Raw genomic sequence first — 12,053 nt, 5'->3', positions numbered from 1 at the left:
TGCTTCCCTACTAGCTTAAGGAAATTACAGAAGAACAAGGTTCTACCCACCATCTGCCTGCAGGTGGGCAGAGGGTCCAGCTGCCTGTTTTAGTCCTTGATGGTAACACTCCTGGAAATAAATGTTGCTAATGCAACCTGAGCTTTTATAAGTGATTTTACTAAGAAAATTACCTCTAGAATAGCTTTATTATTATTAAATAGAATTGGGTATTTACTTAAAGGTCTTGACACGCATGTAGAAACTGTAGAAAGCTGTAGTTTCATTTAATGAAAATCTTGTTGTTGCAAACCAGTGTTTCACTCTGGAGCTTATCCTGCGGCCCCACGTGCATCCCAGCAAAGTGTGCCTGCATGAGGCTGGAGCACTGAGGCAGGGAAAGCACCAATTTGCCCCAGTCTGCCTCCCCCTCTGCAGCTTGCTGGCTTTTTTTTACCCTTAAAATGCTTCCCCATGCACTTTGCCAACTATGTCTATCCCAGTGGAGTTACATGTAGCCTGTTGGTGGTCATAGAGTGGTCATCAATGGTGCTCACAAATGTGCTGCCATCCTCCGAGGACAGCCCCTGGGTGGCATCCACTCGGACAACTGATGGATTGCTCTTCTCCCCTTGGCTTCGGGTCCCATCATAGTTGTGAGTCTTCCAGCCATGATATCCAGTTTGTGGCTCAATGGATGGCCAAAACACTGTCCAAGGTGTCCCTGTCCCCATCCTCCAGCAGCAGCTATAGAAAGAGGAGGACTGACCCTGCCCACAGCAGGCTCCTGGGGCCAAGGACAGGCTGGGGCCAAGGACAGGTATACAGCCATACTGCAGCACCACAGTGCATTTGGGTGCAATGCCGGTCACAAAGACCATGCCAAAGTGACACCCCCCTCAGTCTTTAAGAATGGCTTTTCAGTAGTCTGTTATTTAACCTCAGTAACCCCTTTAATGTTCAACAGAAGGAGGGACTTGCAGTTTGGTTTTCTGAAAAGAGAATATCTTGATCATAATTTTTTTTTTACTGTTATTTCTTGCATTCTTGCTGAACACAGCCCAGAGATGCAGTGAAGCACCTTTCCATGGCAGCACACACAGTGCAGTCACAGCAGCCCTGGGGGGGCTGAGTCAATGACCTCCCTGCCTACTGCTGCAGAGGAGGAAAGTTGCCTTCAGGTTCCAATGAGAACACAAAGGTTCAGGACTCAACATCCTCCAGAGCAAGATGCCTTGCCTTTGTACCCTAGAGGAGGCTCTGGGAAACCCTGGCCTTTGGCAAGATGCAAACATCAACATTGTGGCTCAGCCGTGGCCGCAGCGGCAGCCCAAGGGCTGCTCCCAGCCGTGCTGTGTCGTGTCCCCTCACCCCACTGGGGAGCAGTGGCCTCATAAATAATTCCTCAGTGTAATGGCAATGTTGTAAAACATGAATATTTAGTGCATGCATAATAGTTGTTTATTCATACTTAAATGTCAGTCATGAAAACATATTTAAAAGCCTCCACTCCCGGGGAAGCACAAGCAGCCAGAGGAGATGGGATGCAAAGTCACATTGGTTTTTTGCCACACTGAAGGCCAGGGCTGCAGTGATGGATCCCTGCCCTCTACAGCTGCATCATGTTCCTACTCCCTGGGCACCAGACCTGCAGGAGCCAGCGCTGTCATGCTCTCAACAGGTCCATCCCCCACCAATGAAGGGTTTCACATTTGTGCTGGACCTAAATTTGGCTAAAACTCTGCCAGTTCTCCTAGGATGCCTGTGTGACCCCCACGACCGAGCCATGGGGACACACCTGGGGTGGACTGGGAGGGGTGTGTGCTCCCAGCATGGGCAGTGGGGCTGCCAACACTTTGCAGTACAGGGATGCTGTGACAGTGGGGGGTGACAAAGCCAAGGGTGCAAGCAGGTGGTCCCCCCTCACCCTGCCTGCCTCCTGCTTGCTCCCACTCACCAGCACAAATGTTCTACGCTTGGGAAGGAAAAGAAATAAATAAAGAGAGAGAGAAATAAATTATCAGTGAAGTAAAGCAACACAAATGTATGAAGGACAATTTTTTTGCTGTCGATACACACAAAGAGACAAAAATTGGAAGCTTTTGAGGAAAAGAAATGCGTCTGAACTTCTGAGCAAGCGAGAAAGTACTGAAAAGCCCTGCCATGCCGAGCTCCTCTGAGGTAACTTCTGTGCTTGGAAAGAATATTTCAGAAGACATTTTATTCTTTAGAAGATGCCAAAAATGCAAGACTTGGCACTTTAACAAAACAGAAAAAGGAAAACACATAATCTTCTTAACTAGTAAGTCTTTGAGCCCAGGATCACATTGTTGCCATATAATAAAAAGGCATGTTATGCAGTAAATTGGGCAGTTAAGAATTCTGTGCATACTCAAAATCATGACATTTCAAGGACAATAAAGTTGGCTGGCTCGTGGCCATTGGCCATACGAAGAGAAAACAAAAAAACGGATTGTCAGCTGGTTATTCATACCGCATTACAAAACAAGTCTCCCAACAGACAAACACTCTTTATTGCTTGTGTTTTTGCTCCAGAAATATATTTTTAATTAAAAAAAAAAAAAAAGAGTTCTCACAGCATTCATCTTACAAATGTTAACCCCTTAAAAGACAATTCTGACATGCTTTGCCGCTGGCTTTTCCATTTTATAAATGTTCTACAGAGAAGGAGAAAATCAGACGGAAAAAATTATTTCTCATATGGCAAGAGCTGTGTGTTTCTTTATGGGAGAATGAAAAAAAAGAATCAAGGCATTCGAGACAGCTTTTATGCTATTAATCATGTGGGATGAGATTAATCATGTGGGATGTTTTGATTTTGGGGACATCTAACTTGAAATAACCCCTGGGGAGTTGTGTTCCAGATAACACATGTAGAATCTGTGAGTGTGTGCCAAGCCATGTCCCCAAACCTGCAGCAAGGGATGGTCCCAGTTTTGAGATGGGCTGCAGAGTGGAGCTTGTGGCATTGGCATTCTGGGTCAGTGGAGGGGTCAGTCCCCACTCAGCAAGGCACTGTGGGGAAGAGCACCCAGCATGGGTAGGGTGCTTTTTTGGCTGTGGTTGTATAAGGTCACTTTACCATGACTTGCTGGTCTGTACAGGCTCCATGATGGCTGTCTTGTTGCTACAGCATGTGCCTCTGCACAAACAATGATTTCTACTTCTCTCACAGCTGTGTTATGTGCTTGCAGTCATGCTGCTTGCCTGTGCCACCACTGCCTGTGCTTTCCACAGGCCTCACTTCATCAAGTTAAGCCAGGGGAGGGAAGGCTGGGCTCTAAGTCACATACTGCTTAACCCCACACTTTGATCCTTTTGTGGCTCTTTATTTCCATGATTTAATTTCTCTGCAAAGTACTTGATTCTGGATTTTAAATAAAGAATGGGCTTTCTAATAAGTCCTCTTCTTGCAGAGTCACTGTCCTTTTTAGAAACAGCTGAAGCACCATCATTATTACATTGCTGGGTAACACTGTGCAATACCAAATCCTGGAAAACTACTAAGCATCTCACTTGAGCTTGATCAAAACTCTGACTACCCCTCTGCAAGACTCCACTGGTGAGGGTGAGGGCATCCCTGGTACACATAGGTACATGCTTGACCCTTGCTAGGGCATACTGGGAGGCCACGTGGCCACAGCATGAAGGCAGGATGCAGTGGGGACAGTCCTCACCTTCCCCACATGGCCATGGACCTCTGTGGTGTCACCACCACAAGCCAGTGCCCGACCATCAGTTTGGTTTTCACTTCCAGAAGGTGACCAGCTCCACTGGTATGACAGCCCACATGTTTTTGGTCCCTGGTGGGTCTCCTTGACAAGATTTTCTAAAAATGATGATCCTTGATCTGCATTTTGTCATTGATTTGTAAAGAGGAAGGCAGTCTGGAAGCATTAAACAGTAGCCTTCCTCACTGATTGGGGGTAAACACAGGTTTCTGACACACTGTTTCTGATAGGTCCTTATTCTGTCTCTTTAATTGTCCCAGGGGTTGTGTCAGAACAGCTGTGAATTTTTTACAGCAAGACGATCAGGACTACATCTTCTGCAGGTGGTGGGGAAACTGGCTTGGGGAGTGATGCTGTGAGTGCCTAGTTGACACAGCTGTGGCAGTGGGCTCTTCAGGGCTTTTGTTTGGGCAGGACAAAGTTCAAGAGGTGTCTGCTGTGTACCTGGGTAATGGGGTGAGCCCTGTGAGAAGGGAAGTGATGGGCATGTGGTATGTGCTGGTGCTGTGTTGTTCTGACCTCTTGCTAAAACCTGCAATGGTATGTAAGGAAAGAAATGCCAAATCACTGGTTAATTCAAGTCCTCTCAGTCAAATGATAATTCATTGCTGCAGAAGGAGTTTGGTCAAAGAGCTCCCATAAAACTGCCCCTCTCCTGCTGGGTATGTGGGCTGTGAGAGAGACTGAGTCAGGCTGTTGTGGTGAGAGTTTTTCCCATCCATCGTTTAAATAAATCTCTCCTGACCACAACTCTGGGACGAGTCTTGGTCAAAACAGTTCTATGTGTTTTTTGGAATTATTTGTTTTTTGTTAGTAGAAATGGCACCAGACTAGGTCCTGAACTGGTGCAAATAGGCTTATTACCCATCAAGTCACTGTATTTCTCTTGTCCTCTGAGTCCTGGGTCATCTCCCTGCTTCTCTGTAGTAGCTCCCACTTTCTGTGCCACCGGTTTACACCCAACTGTCTTGCTTGCTCCTTCTGCTTCTCCCTCTCCTCCCAGGTTCTTGAGCATCTTTAGTCACAGTGTGATTTGCTCAACCTTTGTTTTGTGTTTTAATCCACTTTGGTCTGTTCCCTGGCTCTGCCTGTATCTGCTATTGCCTGTATTTGCCTTGTTTTGATTGCACGTCCGTGGGACAAAGTCCAATGATGCCATTTTGTGGACAATTACACCTGGTTGAGGTCCATCCAGTGGGACAACTCACATCACATCATGCAGGAGGGTATAAACTGCCTGGATTTGCATGCAGCCTGTCATCTGCTGTGAATCATTTTGGGATGCTTTTGCATGAGTGAAGCTGTTTAAAAATAAATTGTATTGTATTAGACTAATGGAAGATAATAAATTTGGCTGGACTTTTAGCTTAAAATTCATCAATGTCTGGAGCTGGAAGGAGGGAAGGAGCTGGAGGACACCAAGCCATCAGGCAATTAATGGCCAGGAGCTCAGCACTTGCCAGGCTGCCGTGATGCTCAGCAGTGTCACAGCACTCTGGTGGCATGAGGACAGCACAAGCATTAAACCTCTCTTAAAAAGGAAAAAACTACAAAAAGAAAACCAACCAAAAATCCCTCCCTCTTTTATATATCAATTAACAGGATATCCCTTAATCAAAGTCTGCTCTAAGTGGCACTGTGCAAAGGGATTATTGCAAGATCAAAACCCTTTGAATTATTGATGCCTTTCAACCCCGATGGCATTTGCTATCCCCTCCCTGTCCCCTGTGCTACAGCAGGGAGAGCCCTTTTTAGGGGGGCATAATTTCCCCAAGATCAGAACATGTTGGCTCTGCTCTGATTTTGGCCAGGAGAGTGGGAGGTGGGTTACAAACTCAAGCCCAAAATTTATGCAGACTGTCACTGGGCAGTTTTGGGGAGCTAGCACACACAATGCATGACCTCTGTGCTGCCTCACTGGTGTGTGACAGGGCTCCTGGGACAGTGCCCCTTGCAGGGGGTGCCCTGCAGCTCTAACCTGGCCCTGAGGCTACTGCAGGGAATGAACTAGCAATGGGGATGATTCACATCCTGTAGGAAAAAGCACAAGGACTGCAAAGTCAGCTTTGTGGTTACTCCTGTGCATCACCACCTTCTCTGAGCACCAGTGTCCTGCTCCCCCATCCCCTCGTGCTCATGTCCCCCAGTATATGCTCTCTTTAGTTTCCCAGTATTAAAGTGCCACTAACAGACCGTGGCACCAGGTGGCTCTGACATAGCTCCAGAAGAGCATCCCTGCAGTGTGATGGCCTCATGATCCTAAGCACCGCAGAGAGTCCTTGTTCACATTAAGGTCTGGTGGCTTTTCCCCTCAGGCCCTGTGTGTGGATGCTTGCCATGGTTTAACCCCAGCAGCCACCAAACACCACAAAGCTGCTTGCCCACTTCCCCACAAGCGGGATGGGGGAGGGAATCAGAAGTGTAGAAGCTAGAAAATTCATGGGTTTAGATAAAGACAGTGTATTAGGGAAAGCAAAAGCTGCACACACACAGGCAAAGCAAAACAAGGAATTAATTCACTGCTTCCTATGGGCAGGAGGTGTTCAGCCATCTCCAGGAGAGCAGGGCCCCATCACATGTAACAGTTACTTGGGAAGACAAATGCCATCACTTCAAACGTCCCCTCTTCCTCCTTCTTCCTCCCACTTTATACACTGAGCATGATGTCATATGGTATGGAATATCCCTCTGATCAGTTTGGGTCACCTGTCCCGACTCTGTCTCCTCCCATGCACCTCCAACTTCTTTGCCAGTGTGGCAGTACAGGAAGCAGCAAATGCCTTGGCTCTGTGTAAGCTCTGCTCAGCAACAACCAAAACATCTCTATATTATCAACCCTGTGTTCTGCATAAATCCTAAAGATAGCCCTATACTAGCCACTGTGAAGAAAGTTAACTCAAATTCAACCCAAACCAGCACGATGCTGCATTCTCATCCTGGTGCTGCTGTAAGTTTGGGGTGATTCTGGGAACACCTGCAGAGCAAGGCCTGACTGAAGCTCGTGTATGTAGGAGGAGAGGTGAGAGCAAAGCATGGAGGAAAAGCAGCTTATTAATAGAACAAATAATTCACAGTGAATAATTTCTTCAACAAACACAGCTCCTATTTTTGAATATCTGCTCTGCCTGAATTTGCTGGTATTCAGAATTAATGGAGTTTGCCTTTTTTTTTCCTTTTGGTTTGGGATGTGTGAGAGTGTGCTGACTTTGCTTGGGCTGTCCTGGCCAACTGCATTGGCTCACACCAAGTGCCACTCTGGTACCTTGTCAGAGTACCCCAGAACTCTCCCTCTGCCTAGGCCTGACAAAGGCTCTAGAAACATCCCATTTCCCTGAAAATACAGCAAATGCAAAGACTTGTGTGGACAGGCTTAGTATTCAATCTAACACAAAAGACTGTGTAGGCAAACCTTGCTCATTGAAGGAAGCTGAAAGCAAAAGCCATGTAAGCAGGGCTGCTGCATCCTCATGTTCAAACTCATCTGAGTGTTTGAGAAAATGCCTCAAGTGGATTTTTCCAGTAATTATTTTCTTATGTTTGATCCAATACAACTGTTGGTTTTCTTTTGCATCTTGAGTGGTACTCAGCTGAGGAAGTCAGGAGTGTAATTTATGGAAGGAAAAGGTGCAGCAAATAGATGTTTTGTCCTCTATAAAGTACTCTGGCCACTTAAGGAACCACTTGTTGAATGGCATTTTTGGTTGATGCCATTTGCTGGCTTCATGAGCAGCTTCTCCCTAAGGTTCTGCTGTTACGAGTGGTAAGGCTCAAGGTACTGGAAACTCAACTCCCTTATTGCTGGCAACATGATCTGGCAGCACTCTGAGATCACTCCCCCAAAATACTGCATTTACACCACGAGGCAAAGGCTATGAGAAACTTGCAGGTACAAACACATGTTGCTTTGAACTGTTGTTGTCTTTCTTTGCATACAGATCACTGGTGGGGCTCATCTGGCCAACGTTAACTCTGCCCATCGTGCCCACTCTGTCCCAAATCAGGATCTCAAGGAGGTTTTTTTTTAGGAATGTGTGATGGGCAATACCTACTTGTCTATACGGCTGACTTCTCCAGACAAGTAAAATAAGCCAGATTTTATCCCCATTAGCAATAGCTCAATCCAATACACCTTTCCTATGGCTGGTGATGGGCTAACATAGGCATGGGCTCCATGGCTGTCTGCCTGCTGCAGCTGTGAGAGGTGGAACTTGAGATTAGGTGCCTTGTCCCTCAGCATTCTGCTCCGAGCTTGCCTCCTCTCACACTGCCATCTCTGCCCTGGGTTTTGCAGGGATTTTTCTCAGAGCTGTTCCTGGTGAATTCTCTGATGCAAATCAATGCTGAGCAGCACTGCTGCCCCCTCCCCAGTGCCACAGTGGCTCTCCAAGCATGTGTGGGGCACAGGAACCATACCTGGGGCTGTGCTCAGTGCTGTGCAGCAGGTAAATCTGTACCTCTGGAGAAATCACTACCCTGGTAGGGCTCTTTTTTTTATTATCCAATTAATTATACGTGTTAATAAGAAATTTCCTTTTATATAAAACTGAGTAAATTTTTTTCTTTCCTTGAAGTGACATAAATAGACCTTCTGTGTCCTGGGACTGATTTGTGGATATATATTGCTGCTTAGAAAGACTGTAATTTACAGGTGATTGTTTGGAGGACTTGAAATTATCACCACTCATATATATGGATATATAAATAAAAAATGAATCTTTCTGAGACATGCTACATAAACAATTTTCTTAGGAAGAAAAAGGATTCTCAGTTTAAAAAAATATATTTTAAAACCCAGGGTTTTTTTAATATCTATGCCACTACATAAAGCAGGGGTAGAATACTTCAGTCCTTCATTTCTACTTCAGCATTTCTAAACCATTTCCTCTAAAATTTTATCTATTTTCTTCCATCATATATAAATAAAATCCTCCTATATTCCACTCCTGGAGGAACTGGCAGGTTTGGGGTCTGGAGGCAGCAGAAACCCTGCTGCCCAGCCCTGCCTGCCCATACCACCTCTGAGAAGAATAGAGGGGAACAATTAGCTTCCACTGCCTTAATGAAACATCACGTCAGCTTCTAAGTCTCTCTCACACAGAAAAATATATATCTGCACAAAGAGAAATACTTTTGGAAGTTCCTTTTGATTTTATGGACTTGCTGCTGGGAGCTGCTCACAGCGTTTTCTCTAAGCAATCAGGCTCTCTGTTAAAGCTAGTTACCCTGAAGTTGGTATTTCACTTTGGAAAATATTTCTATAAACAGAAATTTTTGGACCAAGTTTTCCTGGTCCAAGACAGAGCTATGGCTCACCGAAACCAGGATCATGGGTTAGCAGGAGAGGACGAGGGCACATTTGCAATGTCAGGCCTGCAGCAGCACCACTGAGCACCCAGGGCTGTGCATCTTTCCACAATGGTTTTCCAGCTTCCAGTGCTGTGCTGCAGGGGCACCTGTAAGGGAGAATCAGATCATAAGGTAGAAGGACATTTTCTGCCATTAATTTGATTTATCCAGTTGCCTTTTCTTTTTAACCCTTATGAACTTTGAGGCATCGGCAACACCTATTCCATTATTTTGTGCATTTTTTTCAGAGTTATAAACAGATTAGTGCAATATTAGATGACTTTATGTGGCCTGAAAGTAGATCATTTAGTGGTAGTTAATTCCCCTTCTCTCCCATCAGAAAATAGGTTATTTTTAGTCCCTTTATTAAAGCCAGCAACAAAATCTGCCTTCAGCTGCCAGCATGCATTTACGGCCTAATTTAGGGGAGCACAACTTGTGTGGAGGAAAAGGGAGCTTGATGTAAAATGAACATGCTTTAATTGAGATTAGTTGATCCATAATCCATTACCAAAGCCTGTCCTGTGGACACTGTTCCTGCACAGCCAGGTAGGATTTATCAGCCTCAATGCTTGCAGGCTCCCTCGTGCTGCTGCTCTCCCAGGGAGCCAGGAGGAGCGAGGCGGGACAGGCTGCTGTATATCACCCATCTCCTGCTCACCAAATGATGATTCAGATTCACACCGAGATCTATAAAAGTCAGTGGTTTATTGCTGTCTTGTATTTCTGTATTAACCACCTCATTATCATCCCAAATGGAGTATAAATCCGTGGGTATCCAGTGGCTCAAGCCTGCGTGCTTGTGCTCCCCCACCTCCTGCTATATAAATCTCAGCCCTGGGTAGTGAGAGGGACCCTGTGGTTTCCCAGCTCATGAGCAGGCAGTGTGTATAACACACCAGTTTCCTCTGCTTGGGGCAGCACAGGCAGTGCTCCATAGTCTCTTGACCATATGTCTCTGCTCCCACGGCCAAGCTGCCAGTGTCGGGGAGCAGCAGCACTGATGCTTCCTGGAGACCCTGCAGACGCTAAGCTGTGCTTGCTGCCAAGCCACGTCTCACCCCTGTATGCCTGGGAGATGTGCTGGCCCTTGGAGAATGGTCTGTCTTTGGGGTCTCAGGCTGTTTGTGTGTGGGGTGCTGGCTTTGTTCAGCCCTCTGGTTGCTGATGTGAGGCTGGTTGCCAAATGGCTTGGAAATGATCAGAGAAAGCCTCATGCACCTTGGCCTTGGCTGCACACTGCCTGCTTTGGGCACTCAGCATCTTGGTCTCACGATGGAAAAAGCCTGAAATAAATAACGAGGCTGGACAAGGCTGGGTCAGATCATGTCACAAGCAGCCATGGCCAGGAACAGGGAGCTCTCCAGAATGCATCTTGAGGTGCATGGGGGATTCAGGAGGCTTGGGAAACCCCTGAGGATTGCAGTGAAACCCCTCCAATGTACTGAAAAGAGTTCACTATGTGTCAGAGTCAGAAATAACTGCCAGATTAAGCGAATGATATTTTGATCATTGCTGTGACGTCTCATCCCTGAGAACACATGCCATTAGCAGGAGACAACTTTTCCTGTAGTTCAAGGCTAACATATGTGCTTCAAGCAGCAGCGAAGAAAGTTTTTCTTAACAATGAAGTATAATTTTCCTCAAATAAATCAGGAAAAAAGTGCAACTTTTGGACCAAGATGTCCCAAAGGCAGCAGCTCTGTTGGCCTCAGTAGGGTGTGTGCCAGCTGGGACACTTGTCCCACAAATGAGAGCTCATGCAATTATTGCTTGGCTATTAACTTTGTTAATCTTCCAGCTGGCCTATGCTGGTACAGATTGGGGCAGCTCAGACAGAGCTAATGCATTCTGGCTTCATTGCTGTCTGATGTCGAAACAGCAATTCCCCACATTTTACTAAATGAATCCTTTCGTCTGACCAGTTTTCATTATGAAATAATGAACTAATTATTTGACATCTCCAAAATACTTTGACTGAGCCATCACAAATCTGACCAACTCTTAAAAAATTTATTTTTAAAAATCCCTCTCTTTTCAATGAAGAAGCATGTGACTTTTCTCTTCAGGTTAGTGCTAGATGCTGGAAAACTCACCTCTGCACAGGAGCTTGGTTCACTGTACCTCCTTCTGCCCAGCTGCTTGGTGTTTGCATCCTTACTGTTTGATGTGATGGAAACTACAGGTAGAGAATAAGACTGAAGGTATTACAGAATCAAATAGAGTAATGTAATTCTATGCCAAGGCATGTTGCTTTTCTCAGAGAACTTTTCTTTTTTTTCCTCATTCATTTAGTGAGAGGAGACCAAATGAATGATGGGGAAGGCAACATAATTTTAAAATTATAATTATTTTCTGTTTCTGCATAATATAGAGCACTTCTTGGGTAGCTTCCTGTTAAAACTCGCACATCACTACCAGCTATTTTTGCTGCAAGCTTCTGTCCAATGCAAAGTGATGTGTTTCCCAGAATTTGATAAATTGCACCCCTCCTTTCCAAATTATTCTCCTTCAATCTTCCACCACCTCTGGTCTTGACACGTGTGTGGAGAGGATGACAAGCTTTTAAACCTCATTTAATGCTCCTACTCAAGAGTTGCAGAGTTTTCTGGGTTTCTCAGAGGTCAGACTCACTTCTCACACTCTGCATGCATGCTTTAAAAAAAATAATAATAAAATTGCCTCTTTTGGGTCTCTTCTCACAGAAACAACTGGTGCTTGTTTGGCATGTTTTGGGCTGTCAGCTTCAAGCAGGTTTTCCCTCATTAACAACCTCTGAAGATACACTGGTAAAATGTCGATGTTGTACTTCATCATGTGATGAGAACTATTAAGTGCACATTGTTATTCCTGGATTCATACCTACACTGCCTCTCTTTGCCTCTCTGGGAGCCTCGTATAAAGATCAAATATGATGTTACAGATGATGGTTAGACTGAGCAATCTTCCTTCCCCTCCTGCTCCTATTCCTTCTTT

Source organism: Acanthisitta chloris, unplaced genomic scaffold (assembly GCF_000695815.1).
Source record: "Acanthisitta chloris isolate BGI_N310 unplaced genomic scaffold, ASM69581v1 scaffold19596, whole genome shotgun sequence".
Classification (NCBI taxonomy): Eukaryota; Metazoa; Chordata; class Aves; order Passeriformes; family Acanthisittidae; genus Acanthisitta; species Acanthisitta chloris.
This window is presented reverse-complemented; position numbering follows the sequence as displayed.